The following is a 22918-nucleotide window of genomic DNA, read 5'->3' on the forward strand; positions in this document are numbered from 1 at the left end:
ATCCTCCTTGCCTCTGCTATGAACAGTACTTGTATCATAGCAACAAAGTAGACACTACTCATTGATTTTCAACTATTAAAATCAAGTCATTGGCAAAGTATAAAGGAATACAGGACAGAGTATAAATGTTCTCAGCCTTAACAGTGCCAAAGTAGAAATGACAGACACAGGGACTTAAAGGGGGGTGGGGGGAAGTATAAGTGCTAATATCCTCAGTTTCACTACTTGGGAAATCAAGATAGATAATCCTTATTAACAAGAAGAAAAGTCTATCATATCACATAAATTTTAAGGAAAACACAGTATCTATTGAGGAAATAGATATGAGGGAGCCAAACCCACATTTATCAAAGCAAAAATCAATCTGAAGTTGATAAATCATAAAATAAGCTTAAGTAGATAGAATACCACCACACAAACGATTTAAAAATTTCCTTTGGAGAGTGGCAGTAAGGATGAGAAAGGCTGCTGACCTTTATATAATCATTCTGGTCTACCTAATTTTTTTTTTTTTTTAGATTATTTATTTATTTATTTATTTGAGAGAGTGCGTGAGAGAGAGCAAGCACAAGCGGGGGGGGGGGGGGGCTCAATCCTGGGGTTCCGGGATCATGACCTGAGCCAAAGGCAGACACTCAACCGCCAACATCACCCAGGCACCCCTGGTCTATCTGACTTCATTCAACTATACACATATTACTTTGTAAAAATTTTAAATGGATGTAAGAAAAAGCCTCAAGAAATATTGAGCTTATGAAAAACACAATGTGTATTACATCCTGCCTAAATTTTTCCCCATAATAAAATGGATAAAATTTCCTTTTTCCTAATAATCCTAGGTTCCAGGTTAAATAATTTCTGAGGTTTTACAATCATCTTTATAGGTATTTATAATAGAAAAATTAGTCAAATTACAAAATGTATATATTACCATTACCAAAACTATTGGACCACCACTCCATATCTAAATAAAATGTAACTTAAATTTAATTCACAGCACTTCAAACCAAGCAAAAGCATCCATATCCGTGGTCTCTCAATTTTAGTACTTATTTTACCAAAAATATGGAAAGGTGTCTTTAACACCTTTTTTCTAGATTACTTTATATTTTACTGCTGTTAGTGGCATACACAACAGCATTTCTGAATTCAACAAACCTAAATTTACTTCAGTTGTCATACCATCTTTTCCTTTGTGCTTTTTACAAATTTTTAAGTAATATAAAATTTATTCATTATTTATTTTTTAATCTATCAGAACCTGAAAGGGGAAAGATATTTCTTAACGTGTATATATAACACAAGCTGCAAAAAGGAACAATTTATTTAGTACTATTCAAAACAATTTAATTAAAACAAAGAATGTGGTGCAAAACTACAGAATAATAGATTGGTAGCAGACAAAATGTAGTAAAATAACACCATATTCTAGGAGAAATATACCCGACTTTAACCTATGACAGAAGGTTCAAGTGAGGTATCAAAAATGGCAATAGGAAAATCTTAAATATGCCATTTGTTTTCCCAGATAAAAAAGGTTTTGACTTTTTTTCTGTTGACAGAGATGGTGGTGGCTTCTTTATGAAGGGAGTAGGCAGCTGAATGGGAGGCCTGCAGCATTAGGGTTTGTAGTGTTTACTATATTCTACGCAACAAACAAGTTCTTCCTCTACATTAAACATCTAAAAACAAACCGGGATTTATTGCTCAAAATATAAATTACATTGTGAGGAAGCCTCATATGATGACAACATTTTTCTTTAACATTGAGGTGTGTCATTGATACCAGTTAAACCACACATTTGTGGAATTGTTCCCAAGAAGAACAGGTGAGGGTCCACCTCCCCAGTAGGAGCCAAATGCCCGTGGCAGTCCACAAAATGCACATGTCACATATCACAATTCAGCCAAATCACAGATCCACTTTTCCATTATCCACGCAACATAAGACTAAGAAACACTAAAAAATAATTTACCAAACTCCTCTCAAACCAAACTACAGGAAACTACTGCCTATTTTGACACTTTAGAGAATTTACATTTTTCTTGTCATTAAAATAAATCAAAGAAAAAATGGTTCAGTGCTCTTTAATAAGGCATTAGATAGCTTAGAAAGAACACACTGTATCACATTAGTCTTTTATTTTACATTTTGCATAGGTCTAAATGATAAAAACATGTGCACAAGAAAACTACAAGGAGAACATTAATAATTTTTTAACAAGTATGACACCTTACACTGGAAGCAGCAACTGTTTATTCTAAATTATACAGTATCAAAAAGTTAAAATTCAAACTTATCTTGGTAGAATACACTGTTTCCAAATCAACAGTCCTTACAGAAATTAAAACATGTACTTCACAGCTATTTAACCTTTAGAAAAGTGGCCAAGCAGGCCTTCATGCCCTCAGTTTAAAAAGAGGGGTGGGGATAGCCTGGATGGCTCAGTCTGTTAGGCCGCCAACTCTTGATCTCAGCTCAGGTCTCAACTGCGTTGGGCTCCACTATGTATATGGTGCCTATTTTTTTTTTAATTTTTAAAAAAAGAAAGAAAAAGATTTCTACTTGTGAATTAGGCACTGCTGCTTCACTGTATAATTATTCTAGAAGAGGTAGTTTATCATACTTTACATATACTACAAGGTTCTGTAAGAAAAAAAGACATAATTAATGCCACCTGAGGTTAAATATATTAAGCACATTAAATACTAAATTTAAATGTTAAATACCTTAGACTAGTTAAGGTGATAGTTTAGTTGTGTACACAATGCAATTAACCCTATACCAGCACAGTCTTACATAACAAAAAGAGAACATGTACTTAATTCACCAAACTTTTTCTACCAGCAAGTTCTCTAAAGCATTTTAGCTTTAATTTGGGGTTTTTTAAAATTTCTTCGAATTAAATTCTAGCAGATTACCAGAAGAAATATATTAAAATGCTGGTTAAGAAACAAAAGATTTCACTTCTTTTTTTTTTTTCTTTTCTAACTGGGAATTAAACACGAATGAAGAAATAAGTGGAAATCCTCAAACCTGTAATGAAATACTTGAAATCAAAATGTTTTCTCAGAGTTTTCAAATTTTATAAGTATTTCAAAATATGTTAAATTCCTATTACCACTTAAAAATTTTACAGATATATCTATTCTTAGGTACACACACACTTTATACAGAACTGGAATCAAAATGCTGAGTAATTCTAGAATAACTACTAAAACTACTTAAGAAACTAAGGTAAAAACTTGAGAACCAAGGAGGCAAAGATATTACCATTACACTTCTATCATTTGACTTCCAAACCCAGAATATAAAACTTTTAAGATTATGTGTTCTGTCCTTATTTACAAACCTAAATTTGATTCCGTGATAAAAACACATCTCGGGGCGCCTGGGTGGCTCAGTCGTTAAGCGCCTGCCTTCAGCTCAGGGAGTGATCCCGGCACTGTGGGATCGAGCCCAGCATCAGGCTCCTCCGCTGGGAGCCTGCTTCTTCCTCTCCCACTCCCCCTGCTTGTGTTCCCTCTCTCACTGGCTGTCCCTCTCTGTCAAACAAATAAATAAAATCTTAAAAAAAAAAAAAAACAAAAACCCACACATCTCAATATCCCGTGCCTTCACATGCAATGCTTGAATACAGCTGAATACATAACAGAGAAATACAATACTTCTTTCAGTTTTGTCTTTATTTTTAAGCGTAAAAAGCCAAGTCAAGTTACCCTCCGGAATTAGATGCAAAACTATGGAATTAGATGCAAAAACTACGATCCTCTGAAAAGAAACGAAAACTTTTCACCTTTAGGGCATTTGGGGTTCTGGCTCTTTTTACTGTCATTTTACATTTTTGTACCTAAACCATCTCATAAAAATTGCTACCAAGACTTGGATCAGCCATATTACCCTGCCAGATCCAAAGCTACTTGATAGGAACACTCAGCCTCACCATCCACCCTCCACAGCTCAATTCAAAAAGGCAGGCTCGGTGGCTCCCAACCAAGTCCTGCCAACCTGATCCCACGGCAGCACCCATACAAGACAAAACAAATGAGCATTAAGATTCTTCCTTGCAACTTCTCCTACGGCTCTGAGAATCTCCCGCCACACACACCCACCTCCAAACACATACACAGACACACACTCGAAGGAGCTTACAAGAAAGAGGAGGGGGAAGGTAGGTGGAGGAGAAAGCACGTCTGGAGAAAGTAGATCCGTGTGTAGCGGGCGCCTCAAAAAGGTGGGATGGATTTCTCCAAAGCCCAGATCGGGAACCTTGCTACAGACAACCAACAGAAAGCCCTCCAAAGTTAACTCTCTGCTAACCGTTTACAGGAACTCTCCCCTCTGCGGCTTAATTTCAAATAAGCCAAGTCCATATTATTGTTTTATATTATTTAATGAATTCTTTTAGGAGCCAAGAATATAAAACAAAGGGAAACAAACACGTTTCATATCATTTTGCATCAAAACAGTTAAGACCTTATATTAACCCTAATCAGTAAGTCTCCGAATCCTTTCTAATCTAATATCCCTGGAGTGGGAAGGTCAAAATTGAAATATTAACCACATAAAACGGTCTTCAATGTCTACCAAAAACTTTCTACTCAGGTCTCACTCCCCAAACCACAGCCTTTTTTTTTCCATTTAACAAAGAAATTTTTCCTGAAACAATTCTACTTAACATGGTGCAACCATTTTCGTCAATTTTTTCCTCTTTTTATTTATAGATGTTTACCTTTTTTTTAAATATATGTTGTTGTTGTTTTTTTAACCACCCTTTCCAAACCTCAAAACAAGCATCTGTAATTATGGACAATTACCCTCCTGGCTCAATAAACAAACAATTTCACTTTTCCTCCTCAAACTTTCTAATCCTCTACGAAGCTGGCCAAGTGTTTTCTACTCCTGGCACCGAACAAATAAAAAGAAATATTATGTAACTGTAGTCTAGTTCTGTAGTTCTAATAAACTAATAAACTAGCTTAAAAGATGATTTAACAGGGGTCTTGGTTACCAAAGAATCCTTATCCTCAAATAAACAAATATTTTAAAGACTGTCAATGGGGGGGGCGGGGGTTGCAGAGTAAATGGGAGCCAAGTTTTTGACTTTGTTTCCACAAAGGCCAGGTCAAGAAATCTCTTTTTCAGATCTGGTATCCTGTAAGATCTTACCAACTCAGATAATAAATAGATCATCATCCTACACGTACTATTCTCCAAATCTAAAACTACTGCTCAACTTCAGAATGAAACTGAAGGAGTTAAGATTTAAACTATAACCAAGAAAAACAGCCCTTCTACAAAGATGCTGACTGCATGACCAATACGTGTGTGCAGATGGACAGACTGCAGAGAAACCCAAGTTATCTGGTCAGAAGCAAAAAAACTGAAAAATATAAGTCTATTCTTTTATTATAACAAAGTCAAACAATGTCATTCCAATAAATCATCTATAATGAACTGTGAAATGATTTTAAATGGTTTTAGAAGACACAATGAAAAACAGTTTCTAGTTTTTGTTTCCACTGTAACATAAAAGGTTGCAAACATGAATAAAATTCTACCCAGTTCAATTCCAAGATTTTTATTCAAATTAAATTATCTTTTTTTTTTTTTTAAGATTTTTATTCATTTATTCGACAGAGATAGAGACAGCCAGCGAGAGAGGGAACACAAGCAGGGGGAGTGGGAGAGGAAGAAGCAGGCTCATAGCGGAGGAGCCTGACGTGGGGCTCGATCCCACAACGCCAGGATCACGCCCTGAGCCAAAGGCAGACGCTTAACCGCTGTGCCACCCAGGCACCCCTCAAATTAAATTATCTTTACAAAAATCTTTTAGAAAATGTATGTGACAGACAACAACTTGCCAAAGGTGAAAACTACTCAGATTTAACAAAAATGCTGTATTTGGAGAAATCACTTTTATTATCATCAATTAAAGACTTCCTTCACTTAATCATTTTGGTTTTGAAGCAAAAACTAAGATGCTACACAATGGCTTATTCTGTGTAATGCAATCTTGTCAGCAACAGAAAGACTAATCAACTACCATGGCTTTAATTAACTTATCACTTCCCCTTACCCACTCCATGGTTCCCCTCAGTTCCCCCACAACTTCCCCTACAATCCTAAATATCACCTACAAAAGCAAGCTACAGAAAATGTAAGCACAGTGCAGTCAGGTACCTTATGGGAACATGGGGCTGCTCTGTGATAGCTACCACTATAAATATTAAGGGAAAAAAGCAGTAAGAGTTAAAAGAAAGGAAGTATGTGGTGGTCAATAAACAGAACCACTTTGAATTTATGTACCATGTTTACTTGTGACTCTCAAGGTATTTATTTTTCATTAGCACTGAAATAAGTTAACTTACATATACACTGACAGAAAGTTCATTATTGGTCTTAGGTTATTAAATATATATATATATATATATATATATATATATATATATATATATATATATATATATATATATAAAAACAATACCATAATTAAAACTTAAAGGAGTTTCTCCTGTTGTACCCTACTAATTGAGAATGGGACTGAACAAAAAGGACATTAAATGAAATGTTCTGACTTTCCAAAAAGTCAGAAATCCTAATGGCATTGTTAACCTAATCCACAAATATTTTTCTTAATTCTCTTCTACTAAGAACTGAATAAAACTGAGTAACTTACACAAAACTTAGTTTTCTATATAGCCAAAGGAGGCAAACTACTTACATCAAATGTCTTAAAATGTTATATAAAGAGCTTAAATTAATAAGAAAAACATTAAGAATTCCCCTCCTCCAATGAACTATGCACAGAACATGATTGAGCAATTCACAAGAAATACAAGTAGTGAATTTCAAGAATTTTGAATACTCCTACTCATCAGGTAAGTAAAAAATTAAAACTGAAGTACAGTTTTTCAATTACTAAGCTAACATACATAATAACATATTATGTATGACAAAGGTTCAGTGAAACTAGTCCTAACACACATTGCTGGTAACATTAAAATTTGATAACAGCCCTTTTTGGGGAGCATTTAAAATTTTTAATAAAAACAGTTATTTAGTAGGAACTTACTCAGTAACAGTCACTGTTCTCAAGTTTTCAGAACATGTACCCTCTTCAATTCTCTCAATAACCTTATGGCAGAGATTTTATCATCATCCCCATTTTACAGGTGAGTAAACACATACAGAGAGATTCAATTTTTTATACGAAGTCCCACAAGTAGAAAATAACAGAGCGAGAATTTCAGACCCAGAAATTGGACATTCGAGCACTCACCTCTGTGGATCAAGAATCATAAAAAGCTGCTTTCTTTTAAGCTAGTGATCCTGCCTATGGAAATCTGTCCTATAAAAATAATCCAAAAATATGAAAAGGATTTCATCTACAAAACGTCTGCCAAAGCACTTTACATGGTATAATAATAAATAAAAAAATAGTAACATTAAGTAGAGAAATAGAGGTAACTGAGGGGTGTTTTCATCAGCTTACTCAGTGGAAAATTAAGCACCTTTCAAAAATGTTATGGAGATTAACAACATGGAAATTTTCTTTCACATGTCAAGGCAGAAAGTAGGCTACAAAATTCTATATATACCATCATTAATACAACAGAAACAAAATATGCATATGAAAAAAGTTGGAAAGAAAACAGATCAAAATAACAGTGTCTTTGTTAAAGTGGAATGAAAAGGGCTGAATTTTTATTTCTTTTTCTTCATGTTCCACATTTTCTGTAACAAAAATCTAATTTTTTATACTGAAAAATATTTGAAATAACAGATTCCTATGATTAGAAATCCACAGGTTCTATGATGACAGAAGAAATTTAGATTCCAACTGAAAAAGACAACAGTGTTTTGACATGTTTTAATAAATTATATTTCAAAAATTTCAGAAAAGAATTATAATCTCAATCATGGCCATTTTAAACTAAATGAATTCTATTTTAATCAAAGTTCAAATCAATGCCAACCCATCACTATTCTCCCAAAGACTCTGAAAGAAAAGGCCTACATTTGACCGTAGCCTCTTAATAACACAGGTAAGTTTAAAGTTACCATGAACTGGATTAGGATTCAAAAGTACTAGGACTGGGAAGAATATAATGAGATCTCCTAAACAGAGATTTGATACAGAATTCTGATGATAAGTAGAGACTAAAAATAATTTTTAAAATTTGAAATGATCATTAAGTTCTTTAACCAAGATCACTTTCCAATAGCAGCACTGGCAAGTATTAATAATCTCAAGACACTTGTCAATGACAGGACGCACTGCAGTGCGGCCGGGCCCAGCCCAGCCACTCCTCACGCAACAGCTCCTCCCTGCCCCAGGAAGAATGAACCAGAAGGAGTTCAACAAGGGTTAGTTGGAGGAGTAAAGGGTCACTAAGAGGATAGTAGGTGGGCTGTATGGTAAAGACAAAGGAAAAATAAAAGCATGGAAGTTAGGCCAGCAATGGAAAGCGAAAATAATTCCTGATTTAAATTAGTTACACTGAGGGGAAAAAAATCTACAGTCTGGTTTATTCCCAACTATCACTACCCTCACAAAAACCAAACCCAACAAAAATGTAAACATAAGGATATCAAAACCTTTGCACACTGTTTATAGGGGACACAATGTTGAAAATCATAGGCACCATCTTCAAGAAGCTCATAGTGTGATCTATTATCTCTTTCAACTGTGTCCTGGCTTACCTGCAAAAATCCTGAAGCTTAGAGTAACAGTTCTCATTATAAATACTGCAACATAGGGTTTGTCACAAGTACTTTCTTATTTATTATATTTGAAGTACTGAAGTTCGTGAAAATTTACTTAAAAATAAATTAGAGCAGTTAGGGTTATCCCTGTAACAAACTCATTCCCACTCACTTGCATTTCAACATGCTTTCTTCGGTATAATTATAATATACACTCTGAAATGCACATTACCCACAGTCTATCAAAATCTGTTAATACTCATGCAAGAGTACCTTCCATCGAACATCATCTGTCAAGTGATTTCCTAAAAGAAAAAAGCACTGATGTTGTGTTTACTTCTTAAACTGTTCCCTTCAAGGACTCAGGGTTTTTTTTTGTTTTATTTTTACTTTTTTAAGAGGAGTCAGGCAGAGGGAGAGAGAGAATCTTAAGCAGGCTCCACACCCAGTGCAGAGCCTGACGTGGGGCTCGATCTCACAACCCTGAGATCATGACCGAAACCAAAATCAAAAGTCAGATGCTTAACTGACTGAGCCACCCAAGCACCTCAAGGACTCAGTTTTGAGAACAAAAAAAACCTCTATCTCTTTCTGCAATCAAGGAAGTTTCCCTCAGATGGTGTACTATCTTTAAAAGGTTTCTTTCTTTTTCTCTCTTTCTTTCTTTTCTTCCTTCCTTCCTTTCCTTTTTTTTTTTTTTTTTTTTTTTTAAGTAAGTAGGCTCCACACCCAATGTGGGGCTTGAACTCACCACCCTGAGATCAAGAGTCACATGCTCTACCAACTAAGGCAGCCATGTCCCCCAGGAGACAGCTTCTTATTCTGGAGGCTATGAACTTCTACAAAGCTTTTAGAATAAGCTTCACTAAAACCTTCCCCTTGAATTATACAAAATTTGTATATCTATATGCATGCATGCTTTCTTCTGAGAATGTGAGGATATATCCAAAGGGATCTGTAACTTCAAAAAAGATTAAGAACCACCCAAGATTTAACTGAACTCACACTATGATGATCTGATCAGTTAGGCAGTTTTCTCTCTTAAGCTTCCTGCTTAATTCCTGCCTATTTAATGTTAATAAAATTAACAAGTCGAATAAAGTGCTTACAGTACATCAGACACCATTCTAAGTGCTTTACACAAACTAATTTATTTAATTTTCACAACAACCCTATGAAGTAGGTACTATTATTATCCCACTTAGATGAAGGAACTGAATGAAGCACCAAGAAGTCATTTGCCAAGTGTCACACAGCTGTTTGACAATTGTATAACGTCTCAAAATGAGAAATGGCTATTCACTTGTACATATTTCCTTCTTCTGTTAGCTAATGTCTTTCTGTTTAACCGTCACCTGAGTCAGAGAAAATGAAATTATTTTGTTGTCAAAGACTCATTTCTGCCAGGCTGCCAATTATACAGATAGACTATTCAATTTGAGAAAGACCTTAAAAATAAGGGGTGCCAGGGTGGCTCAGTAGGTTAAGCATCTAACCTCGGCTCAGGTCATTATCCCGGGGTCCTGGGATTGAGCCCCGCAGTGGGCTCCCTGGTCAGCAGGGAGCCTGCTTCTCCCTCTGCCTCTGCCCTCCCCCACTTGTGCTTGCTCTCTCCCTCTCTCTCTGTGTCAAATAAGTTTTTTAAAAATTTTGAAAAAAAAAAAAAAAAGACTGATTTACAGATTCAGTGTAATTTCATGTATTGAAACAGTAAGGTATCGGGCACCTGGCTGGCTCAGTCGGAAAAGCATGCCAACTTTTTTTTTTTTTTTTTTAGATTTTATTTATTTATTTGACAGAGAGAGACAGCCAGCAAGAGAAGGAACACAAGCAGGGGGAGTGGGAGAGGAAGAAGCAGGCTCCCAGCGGAGCATGGAGCCCAATGCAGGGCTCGATCTCAGGACTCTGGGATCATGCCCTGAGCTGAAGGCAGACGCTTAACAACTGAGCCAGGCGCCCCAGCATGCCAACTCCTGATCTCAAGCTTGTGAGTTCAAGTCCCACATGGGGTGTAGAGATTACTTAAAAAATAAAATTTTTAAAAAATTAAAAAGAAATAGTAAGGTATCAATACTCTCAAGACTGACCTACAGATTCAATACAATCCCTATCAAAATCCCAATATGTTTTTTGTAGAAACTGGCAGGCTGACCATAAAATTTACATGAAAATGCAAAAGACCTATAATAGTCAAAACAATTTTGGAGCAGAACAACAAAGTTGGGGGAATTAGACTACCTGATTTCAAAATTTACAATAAAGCTACAGTAATCAAGATAATGTAATATTAGCATAAGGACAGACATACAAATCAACAGAAGAATCCAGAAATAAACCCACACATTTATGATCAAGTGATTTTCAACAAAGGTGCCAAGAGAATTCAATGAGGAAAGAAGAGTCTTCAACAAATGGTGCTAGAATGACTGTACATCCATATGCAAAATACTATACTTAGACCTTATCTCACACCATAAACAAAAATCAACTCAACATATTACTGACCTGAATGTAAAACCTACCACTATAAAAGCTTCTAGAAGTAAACACAGATCTTTCCAATCTTAGGTTTCACAGAGAGCTCTTAGATAATGATATGAAAATCATAATTCCGTAACGGAAAAAAAATTGATAAACTGGACTTCATCAAAATAAGAAACCTTAGCATTTCAAAAGACATCATTAAAAATTGATTAAGAATAAGCCATAGAGTGGAAGAAAATATCTGTAAATCATATAATTCATAAAGGACTCATATAAAAAATATATAAAGAAGGCAAACTATAGATGTAGTCAAAAAAATAATAATAATGGCAGTAGTTGCCAGGGGAAGGAAGGGAAGGGATGAACAGGGAGAAGAGAGGATTTTTTGGGGAGGTGAAACTATTCTGTATTGTTACAATGATAGATACCTGTCATTACACATTTGTCAAAACCCACAGAATGCACAACACCAAGAGTGAACCCTAATGTCCACTATAGACTCTGGATGATAATGATGTGTCAAGGTAGGTTCATCGATCCTAACAAATGTACCACTCTAATAGAGGGTGTTGATAATGGGAGAAGCTGCGTATGTGTGGGAGTAGGGATGGTCTATGAGAAATCTCTGTATCTTCCTCTCAGTTTTGCTGTGAACCTAAAACTGCTCTAAAAAATTTAAGCCTGATATGTATACATGTATAATGAACTCTTATGACTCAAAACTAAGTCACACACACACACAATGCGGGGAAAGATTTAAATTCATACTTCACCAACAGAATTGTTACTTTGCCATAGAAATGGCAAATAAGCATTTGAAAAGATACTCAACATCATAAATCGTCAGAGAAATGCAAATTAAAACCACAATGAGATATCACTACACACCCACTAGAACAGCTAAAATCAAAAATATTTACAATTCCAAGCATCAGCAAGGATATGAACCTTTATACAACATTAATGAGAATATAAAATGGTACAGGAACTTTGAAAAAGTCTGGAAGTTTCTAAAAAAGTTAAATATACAGTAACCATATAAGCAAGCAATTTCTATTCCTTGGTACCTACCCAGAGAAATGAAACCATTTGTCCAAAACATTTTCCAAATGTTCAGCAGCATTGTTCACAGGAGACAAAACATTGGAAACAATACAAATGTCCATCAACTGGTAAACTGATAAACAAAATGCGGTCCATCCATACAGTGGAATACCACTCATCAACATAAAGAAACAAACCATTAATAAATGCAACAACATGAATGGACCTCAAAGACATTTTTCTAGGCATAGATCTACATTTGGTTGGTAGCTAATGGAACCTAGGATAAGTACCAGTTACTGACAAAAAAGACCATCATCTCCAGATCTTAAAGTGTAATCTCAGATGTCAAACCTGACTGCTGGTGCTTCATTTCCTAGTCCATAAACTGAAGAAACTGAAATTGATGACAGTGAAGGTCTTTCTAGTTTTGAGATTGGATAATTTGAAAATAAAAGTTACGCAAGTATTATTTCTTGATGGAAAGGGGTATGGAAAATCACTTTGGGTTCTCATTCTGGTCCCTATAACATGACAAATGGGATATATACTCCCTCTGTACCATCTTCCCTGTTGTTGCCAAGGTTATTTTCTAACCAAGTTACACTGTTACTCTTCCGTTTAAAATCTTCCATGGCTCCCTACTACCTAACGTAAAAATTCAAAATTCCCAATTTATATTCCCTTCCTCATTTTCATACTAACCTAGATTTTTTTTTGTTCAGTTTGGTGAGTTGTTTTTTTTTTTTTTTAACTTTATTGAGGTATAACTGACAAAAGTGTAAGATATTTCAAGCGTACATCATGATTTGACACACATATACAATGTAAAAGGATTCCTCCCATCTAGTTAATTAATACATCCCTGACTTATTTATGTTCTTGTTGTGTGTGAAAACATTTAAGTTCTACTCTCACAACAAATTCCAATTCTATAGTACACTGTTATCAACTATAGTCACCATGTTATATATTAGATCCTCAAACTTAATTCACAGCTGAAAGTTAGATTGGAGTTTCTTAAAAAGCAAAGACCAGAGTCAGACACTCCTGGATCCAAATCCTGACTGCATCACTTACCAACTATGTGATCTTCCTGAACCAGCTCCTCCTTCTGTGAAACTGGGCCTAATGATTCCACTGAACGTGACTGTCAAGTATTTCCTTCTGGTAAGCCCTGGAAGCATCTAACCCATTAAGGCCATGGACTCGTTCCTCACCCCCCTACTCTCTTCAGTAAAGTTTGTTTTCATTCTTCAGGATTCGACTCAGATGTATTCATGTCTTCATTCCCCTGCCTTAAGTTCTTCCTTCTCTAGCTCCCTAGCACTCTGCACAATGTTCCATCACAGGATGGTCATTTTCTAGTACAGTGTGCACTGACCTGGTAGAACCTGAGAGTAGGGATCATCTTATTTTGGTTTCTCCAGTGTACAGTGCATAGTAGATAATCAGTCACATCTTCCTTGGGTAATTAATAGAAAACAAATTGACGAAGTAACCCAGACTGAAAATAAAACATATGTTGTAAAAACTTAATTTGAAAAAAACAAACAGATTTAAGTCAACTATAATCTCACTAACATTACCAATTTTAACATCTGATGTCTTTCCTCCTTTCAGGTGGGCAGAAGAAAGGAAACAAGCATGAAGTACAGTAGAGAAAGAATCAAGAACCCAAGCCCTAGGACTCCTGTATTATTCTACCTCCGGAAAATGTTTTGTATATTTAATACTATTATTAAACACATCACCTTAATTAATATGTTGCAGTACAGCAGTCTACCAGATGGTCATATTCAATTATAGGTAACAAAACATACTCCAAAGTGAAATACGAATTTTTGGATGAAAATAAATGTTACCCTGTGTGGTGTTTACTAGTTCTCTTCACCAAATATTTCTAGTCTCCCTCCAGAAATATCATAGGATTTCACTTTTGTGCCCTCGTGAAGTTAGGTGCCACCATGTGACTTTCTCAGGTCAATGAAAGGTAAACAACCAACACAGGCCATCGCTTTAAGTGTTTAACAGCCAGAGTACAAACTACGATGTTCTCATTTTCCTGCCTTTGCAACAGTGGAAGACAGAGCTGGGGTCTCCCTCAGCCTGGGTGCAGACATTGTAGAGCAAAGCTTCCAAGCCAGCCCATGAGGAACACGTAGCACACGCAAGAAATCAAGTGTTGCTGACTGAAGCAACTAAGACTTGGGGCTGTTACCCCCACATATTCTAGCTATTCTGATATACACTGTATGAAGTTTAATATTTCTCTACATCATTCCAATCTCCAGTTTTGAAAATGTTCTGCACAAAGTTGGGAACAGGTTTAGTAGCAAAATTTTTAAATATGGAATAAATTTTAGGATATCTTTAAGAGGAAGAAGAAGGGGGGGAAGATAGTCCAAAGGTTAGCAAAATAAGCAAATATTTTCAATGAAAAGATTTTAAAAAGTGACATAGCTACACATAAAAAAGGCTAAGTGTGTAGCATAGTATAAAAATGACAGCATGCTATCACTCCCCTATTTACCCAAAATAAATCCTCCCTCTACTTCCTCACCCCACTGAGGGCGACAACTAGGACTCAGGCAGGGTTCCACAGAGCACTGTGAATAGTCACTACCAATCAACGGAGGCCAGCCCTCGGTATGAAATCTATCTGCCATCTCAAGTGGTTCTGTATCTTCATTCTCACAGTCGAGAAAACCGAAGCCCTGGAGATACACTGGTTGCTCACAGCTCTGGAGACTACTGGCTGCTTCTGCGTGTCCACTCCCCTCCCTTAGCAACAACACTCTAAATCTATTCTAGGCAGCAATGCACTCAGCTAAAGGACTACGTTCCCAGCCTCCTTTGCAGCCACATATGGCCGTATGACTAGGCTCCAGCCAATTACAAACAAGCTGAAGCATACGGTGCAAGAGACAGGAATTGCGCCCTTGGTCTCTTCTTCCTCCATTCTACTTCAATGGACATGGATGTAAGGAGAAGTCCTCTAGGAGCCAAAGTGGAATCTGAGGGCAAAGGCCATATCCTAGAAATGTCTGAGCAGAGAGATAAAAGGAACCAAGTCCCTGATGATTCTGCAGGGCAGAGGCACCATACCAGCGCTAACGCCTACCGTCCAGACTTTGATACGAGAAAAAAAATTCCTATTCAAGTCACTGTCAGGTTGACACATAAAATGTCACATAAAGACAAACCTAATCTAGGCCCAGGAATAGAACCCAGGTATCCTGACACAGAGTCCATAAACCTCCAGATATGTAGAAGATACCTATAAAAGTCAAAAAAGTAAAATCCTATCTTTTGAAAGCTGATAACCATAATTACTTTCTTTCCATTACATATTATCTAATCATAGTCTGATCTACACTGTGACAGCTACATTTTTAAATACCATTTAAATTCCCCAATAACAAAAATCCACTTCTATTTCAAAATACTTTAGTAAAATGAGGGGCAAAGGCTGGGGGGACAGCCTCATTTAACTATCTCAGTAAAAGAAGGTGAAAAACAATAACAATTTTTATCATTTTATCATTCGTATCTCCAATAGTTTTTCTTACAGTCCCGTAATTCACAAAACCATGTGCTTCCATTTTATACTGATATATTACAAACCACTACAAAATCTAACAGATTAAAACAACAACCGTTTTATTTGTTCATAATTTTGCAATATGGGCTGGACCCGGCTGGCTGGTTTCTCTGCTAGTTTTACCGGTGGTCACTTTTGTAACTGCATTCAACAAGAAATTTGACAATAGGCTGAACTCAGCTGGGACACTGGGATAACTGGGCCTCTTTTTTTCAGTGTAGTCCAGAATCCCTCCCTGTGCGCATGGTCTCTCCAGCAGGGTAGGACCTACCTTCTTACATGGTGACTAGGGCTCCCAAGTGTGCAAGAGTGGAAGTTCCAGGCCTTCTTAAAGCTCAGGCCCCAAACGAGCACAGCGCCATTTTTGCTGCATTCTTCTGGTTAAAGTGAGTCACAGGGCTAGACAAGATACATGGCGAGGTGACCATACAATAGCATAAATCCCAGCAGGCATGGTTCATTGGGGGTCACCAACATAATAGACTACCTTCTCCCCCTTTATTTACTGTGCAGGTTAAGACCTTGATGGATGATCTATGGCATGCCACCACCTCCCTGCAAAATGAGGGGTTAGATGAAATGTTCTTAACATGTTCATCTCATTTTAACATTTTATGAGTGTCTAAGTATGTAAGTCTGATACGAGAAAAACTTGGCCATACTTACCAAATACTTCAACCTTAGTAGAACAATTAGATGATGAGAGCTTTAAGGTAAAAAATACAATTAATTCTTTAATATGTTTCATACTGTTATTTTATATGCAACTGGGTGCTTCCTCCAGACATGAGAACCCCCAAGATCAGGAAATCAAGAAGGTTGTTTGTTTGCTGCTAGGTTCCATTAAAGGATGGAATTAACAAAATCACGCAGACTTCCTATGACCACTGGCTATGCTGCTTCTCACGTAAATGATTACATTGAGATGTAAACATTAAAAATGACCCAGGAGGAAAGACATAAATCATTTTAAAACCACATGATAGGAAGTCTCATTGAGGAAGACCTACTAATAAAAAGAGTCAGCAGAGTTGTAATAGAAAGAGGTTACTATGACCACATTCACAAGTTTGGATCAGGAGCGATGTTTAACAATTCTGTGGTAACAACACAATACGTACAGCTTCAAGGGAAGTGCTTTTTGTTGTGCTTCATGTGCTCCTCATAGTAAGAAACACTCTATAGAGATTTCTGCTGACCTAGCTTTTTTATCTTTCTTCTTTTTGTCTTTATTAGGGACTGCTGTACAAAAGAAAATCTTTATCGTCCCCTCCCACCCCCAATAACTACTACATTATTTTATGCCTTGACATTTTTAGAGTTTGGCATCTCATCACATGTCTGTCACTAACAAGTTCTAGGATATCAGGCAAATGCTTGATTGATGATAACTCACGATAGTGGCAATAACAACTATCAGCAAATTCTTATAATACTACCTCTTAATAGCACTTAGTTTGTGCCACTGTCCTAAATTCTACACATACATAAATTCACAACAACCCTAAACTAGGTGCGCTACTATGTGCACTTTGCAGATGAGGCAACCAAGGCAGCAAAAAGTCCAGTAACTTCCCAAAATCAAACAGTTAATAAGTAATGGAACCTGGATTTGAATTCAGGCAATCTTGGTGCAAGAATCTATGATGTTCCCCAGAACTTGGTTTTCTCATTTGTAAAACAAGATTATGGTTTTAAGTACTGGGTTTTTTTTTTTTTAATTGCATAGAGGGGCACCTGAGTGGCTCAGTCGGTTAAAAGCGTCCAAGTATTGATTTTGGCCGGGCCATGATCTCAGGGTCGTGAGATCAACCACGGCATCTGGCTATATGCTCAGCACAGAGTCTGCTTGGGATTCTCTCCCTTTGCCCACCACCCCTGCCCCGCCTAGCTCTCTAAAAAAAAATAAATAGAAAGTGCATAAATGTACATACAAGGTTACATACTCCATAAAAGTATTAATAATGCTACGCAGTCTTCCAAATACTTTTCTATACACAAAATACATGCATAGTTTGTGGTTGTGTGCTCTTTACAAAATAGAGTTAGTACCAAACTTACTGCTTTGTAACTTTTAAGATTTTTCTCGAGTCAACAAATGTATCATAGACATTCTCCCACTTTGGTACCCACAAGTCCATCTCTCTGTCCTGAGAAGACTACATGGTGGTCCACTGATGGGTATTTTGCTATAGCCAATTCTTCTCATTTCCTACTTTTCCCTGCTGCCATGAGCATCTTTGCACGTATATACTTGCCCATTTGTAGGAATATATTCTGATTTCCTTTCTCATTTTTATGGGCTTTCTTGGTCCCTTCCCACCCCACCATGTCCTAAGAGAAGGAAGCATCCTAAACCTTACTAAATTCCACACACTCTCCATATTCTCAGTGATTTCAAGGAAGGCATATCTTTAATTACCTACCCTAATCAAGCTCCTAAGCTTCAATGCTATACCCCCAAATACTCCCAGACGTTTCTATCTCCTCAACATCTATGCCAGAAACTTCAAAACTCCTCCTCTGCTTTGAGTGAAATCTCTCTTCCTTTCCATCCACATTACCAACAATATACCATCTGCCCTGATCACCTCATACCATGACTATTCCAACAGACTGTTAATCTCTGCCTCCAGGTAACTCCTCTCTTCATATTATTACCAGGGTGGCTTTCCTAAAATAATTGCTATCAAATCACCAAGTATTAGAGTACCTACATTCAACTGTATAAAACGCACACAAAATACAAAGTAATTTAATAATGTTCCTGTCCTCTGGAAGACTGCAAATATCTGCTTTTAAAACTTAATTTAAAAAATAAAATAATCTGGGTATAAAGCAGAGGTTGAAGACCTGTAACCTGCTTGGACACAGAAGACCTGTAATCTGCTCGGTCCACAGATTAACCCTAACCCACAAGGTATAGTCTCAAATAGTGTTTTAGATCTTAAATGAAGACACTTAAAAAGATACTTAAAAAGAGATTTCACATAAAATTCCAAGTTCCCAGTCTGCTGAAAAGCCAGAGCATCTAAAAACCATATCTGACAGTCTCCCATGGCAACCATCAGCCAGAACTGCCCATCAGTTGCACCTGTGCAAGGCGCAGACTCCTAGAACCCTTCAGGCTGTTTTTACTCACCATTTTCCCCCAACTCAAGGCCTTAAGTTATGTCAGCTGTCATTCAGGATCTTACAAGCTGCATGCAATCATTTAAATTACCTACCTGGTCCCTGTAAACAGTTTATAACCCCTGGACTACAAAGCCTGAACTCATTAGCCTGGCATTCAAGGACCATCATGGCACGGCCCCAGCTCCCACATTAAGCCTCTGTTCTAGTCACACTCCACCAAGAAAACACATTTTACACTTCCCGCCTCAATAATTTCACTCACACTGCTACCCCAGAACACTCTCAAATTTTCTCACTGTACGTGGCTGAATCCTATCAATCCCTCAAGTTCTAACTCAAGTACTGCTTCCTCCAATCTTTACAGACCCCTCTTGGCCACAGTGAACCTTCCTCCAGAGTTGACTGTCCACCCCAACATACACTTAACACTTAGATGCTCTTTGAATAACACGTGCCAAATGAAAGATCTAAAAAGTTATAGAAGAGTACTTTCCGGACTTCTTAAACAATTATAGCATTTGTGTATCATATGTAGTTACTGCTATCACAGAATTAACAGCAAAAGCAAAGTCAAACAATTTTCTCATCTTCTACATGAGATTTTTTTCTAGACAAAGTGCAAAAAGAGCTGTGTCATTCCTGTTTCTCTTGTGTTCTTAAGTCCTTCAAATTCTGCAAAGAAAGAGACTGACACTTCCCATCATAGGTTCAGAATTGGTCTTTCCACTAAATTTTCACATTAACCACAAGCATACATTTATATGCAGGCCATCACCAAAAAAAAAAAAAAAAAAAAAGAGAGAGACAGAGAGAGAGGGAGAGAGAAAGAAAAAGAAATTGTCCCTATTTCACTCCTTAACTTTTGCAACTCATACTGCCAAGAAGTTCTGAAAATAGACACTGTAGCACAAACATGATAAAGACAATTTTTTAAAAGAGGAGGAAGGGATTAATCAGCTTGCTGAAATTAAAAGATGGGCCAAAACAATAAAGAAAAAAAGAAAGGGAAATACACACACATAATATACAGAAACTAGTAAAAGTTTGTTCTCATCAGCTAAAAATTATGTTCAGTCCAAACATCTCATGGATTAAAAACTGTATCAAATCCTATCCAAGGTATCTCACACCTCCCCACCAAGCAAGAGCACAGAGAGCATCTAATATTATCTGTAACTAAAAAATGACCATTTTCATTTTGGAAATGAGGTTTCATGGAAGCCCCTCAGTCATCTCTGCAAGTGGCTTAAGGAAACAAGGTTGGACAATCACTATCTGCCCAAAGGAAATCTGATTGTGGCCTGAGGAATACCATGAAGTTTTGCAAAAAGGTGGGGGAGAGGGAAAGGGTAGAGCAGTGTCTGTCACCCTACAAATGGACTACAAATCGGGCAAGGCAGAATTAACTGAGATAGTAGGAAAATGTATTAAATCATTGTTTTCAGAATGGGAAAAGAAACGATTCTGATACTTTTCAATTTACATGGAAACCCATGTTTATCGAGTTTACGTAATAATAACCAATATGCTGAACATAAAATTGTGTATTAGACTAATAACATTCTCAAAGACTACAGATTCCATGAATAAGACCAACAGGACAACAGCAAACTACAATGAGGTCAAGTTGGAGAACAACGGCGTAACAGATGAGACGCTGCCATTCCTGGACCAGGTTTTCAAGTACATTAAAACATTTCAATGCCTATTAAATGCCAGACACCAGTAATTGCCAAAATTTCCATGTATCTAATTTCTTGAAAAATAAGAAAAATAATTACTATCATACAAATTACAAATTTGCATTACTCAAGAAGCATGAATAATAGTGGTATCTTCCAACTATAAATTGTTGTTTTATGGAACTGCATATATTACAATGCAATACACCTTTTTATTACTTATTTCAAGTTCACAGCTATGGAAATGAGATTTTGTTGGGGGAGGGGCCTTACAAATATAGAATAGCAGCAGTCATCTGCAGCAGAGCCATTTTTTTGCTGTCCCTTGTATGACATCACTGGTTGTGCCCAATTTTCTACAACAATAAGGCTCAAGGTGGCTTTCTAATAACAGCAATTGCTCTCTGAAGAGAAAGTGGTTCAGAATATAAAGAGTTTTTTTTTTCAAAAAGAGTCAAGGATAGTGCCTCAGAAATCCTATCCCTACCACCTGCTTCTCCACCACCCCCACACCCACACCCACCCCATCCCTAACATTAACTTTGTTGACTTGGTAAAAAATATGGAATGGTTGTCTTCCCAATTTAGTAATGTGAATATATATTCCAAGGAAAGAAAAAATAAAATCAAAGCTTTGAGAAAAGTTTCCTAAATATTAACAGAAAATTAGACCTCTAGTATGTGCCTCCTCTGTGGGGAGCTTCTTCACCAAGGGAAAGACCTGTACCTCTGATAAAGACTACGAGCTATTCCAAATAACCAATTAGATAGTCCTTACTGTTAAGGAGAACTTTTAAACAAGCGTAAATTTCACTGTTCCACTTCACATTTGTGCAACAGGAAATCCTTATTTATATACCTACTTTTTAAACTCTGCCTCTAAGATCAATAGCTTCAGTTCAGAATTCTTTATTTCAGTAAACAATTTTAAAATAACAATAGTTAATTAAAACTAGTAACTATATAGCCTATGCTTTTTAAATGTGATAAAGCAAAAATTATCTATCAATATAAAATAAGGAAATGCTAAAGTTTACTTACCTAATTATTAAAAATTCAAAAATTCAAACTCAAAAAAAGTGTAATTAGCAGTGCATGGTTACCCTCTTTTTCTAAATCCAAAGACAAACACACAAATACACTTTTAAAAAAATACTGTCATAAGACATCTTCTCTAGCACAAAACCACCCACCTTAGTGGCCATCTAAACAACATGGACAATTTAAAAACTTGTATCTCCATCGCACTTCGCACACCAAAAAAAAAAAAAAAAAAAAAACATTAATTTTCATTTCTTAATTATTTGCAATCCCCTGTAATTTCAGCCTTTACAAACCTGATTTACATTTGTCACAATGCAGCTTCACTTTTAGGATCTTCACTACCCAACTGCAGGGTCTTTTCGGCATGTATGCCAACAATGTATAGAGAGAAACAACTGAAAACCCTTCCCTTTGCTTTCCAGCTTACATACTAGTTTCCACTTACATGTTTCTAAAACAAGCGGAGATTCCATTCCCTGCAAAAGACACCAATTTTTTTTTAATTCACTGAAAAGTTTGGAATCATCAAAGTTACCACTAAGTTTCGTGTGAAGAATGCTGTACCAGTTCTCAAATCCGAGAGAGAAAACTCTCTTTAAGACTTAGAATTGTACTAAACATTTCCCAAAGTGTTGATGCTTTTATACTGTTAGCATCACTCTGCAGAAATTTTCAAATTTCTCAAAGGGCTACTTTATCTTTATTCATAAAATGAGAAAAATTAAAATAATACAGTGGTAATACCCTAGTCCAACCTTTCCTCCGGTGCACCCAGGGGTTGCACTAATACAAATGAACTCATTTAGATCTCAGGGGAGCTGTGCATGTATGTGTGTGCCTGTTTGTGTGTTTGCTTGCGTGTGTGTGCATGTGTGTGCGCGCGCGCGTGCACTTGCTTGTGTTTGGGTGAGGGGCATAACAAGATAGGTCTACTCTTCCTACAGTAAGAATTTAAAAGTAAATCTAAAACATACAATAATCCCAAATTAATATTCAGAAAGAAACCAAGAAGAAATAGTCAAAATGGGAAGCAATTAAGTTAAAACCCTAATACACGGCTTGATATGCGTTGCTTTAAAGGATACAAAAAAATGACAAAGTTTAAAGTTACTTGAAACTCCATCTTCCTCCTTTCCAAATTCCACTCAATAGGGGAATAATGGCATTTTTACAGCAGACATTTCATTACAATGCTCGCCAGTGGCATAATAAACC

At 36.6% G+C, this 22918-nt stretch overlaps 1 protein-coding gene across 32 annotated transcripts in view; it reads right to left on the reverse strand.

Moving 5' to 3' along the window:
* KMT2C (lysine methyltransferase 2C) overlaps nucleotides 1–22918 on the reverse strand; it is a 272539-nt gene that overhangs the window by 247100 nt on the left and 2521 nt on the right. The gene's annotated exons all lie outside the window — the stretch shown is intronic.

This window comes from Ursus arctos, unplaced genomic scaffold (genome assembly GCF_023065955.2).
Source record: "Ursus arctos isolate Adak ecotype North America unplaced genomic scaffold, UrsArc2.0 scaffold_3, whole genome shotgun sequence".
Lineage (NCBI taxonomy): Eukaryota > Metazoa > Chordata > Mammalia > Carnivora > Ursidae > Ursus > Ursus arctos.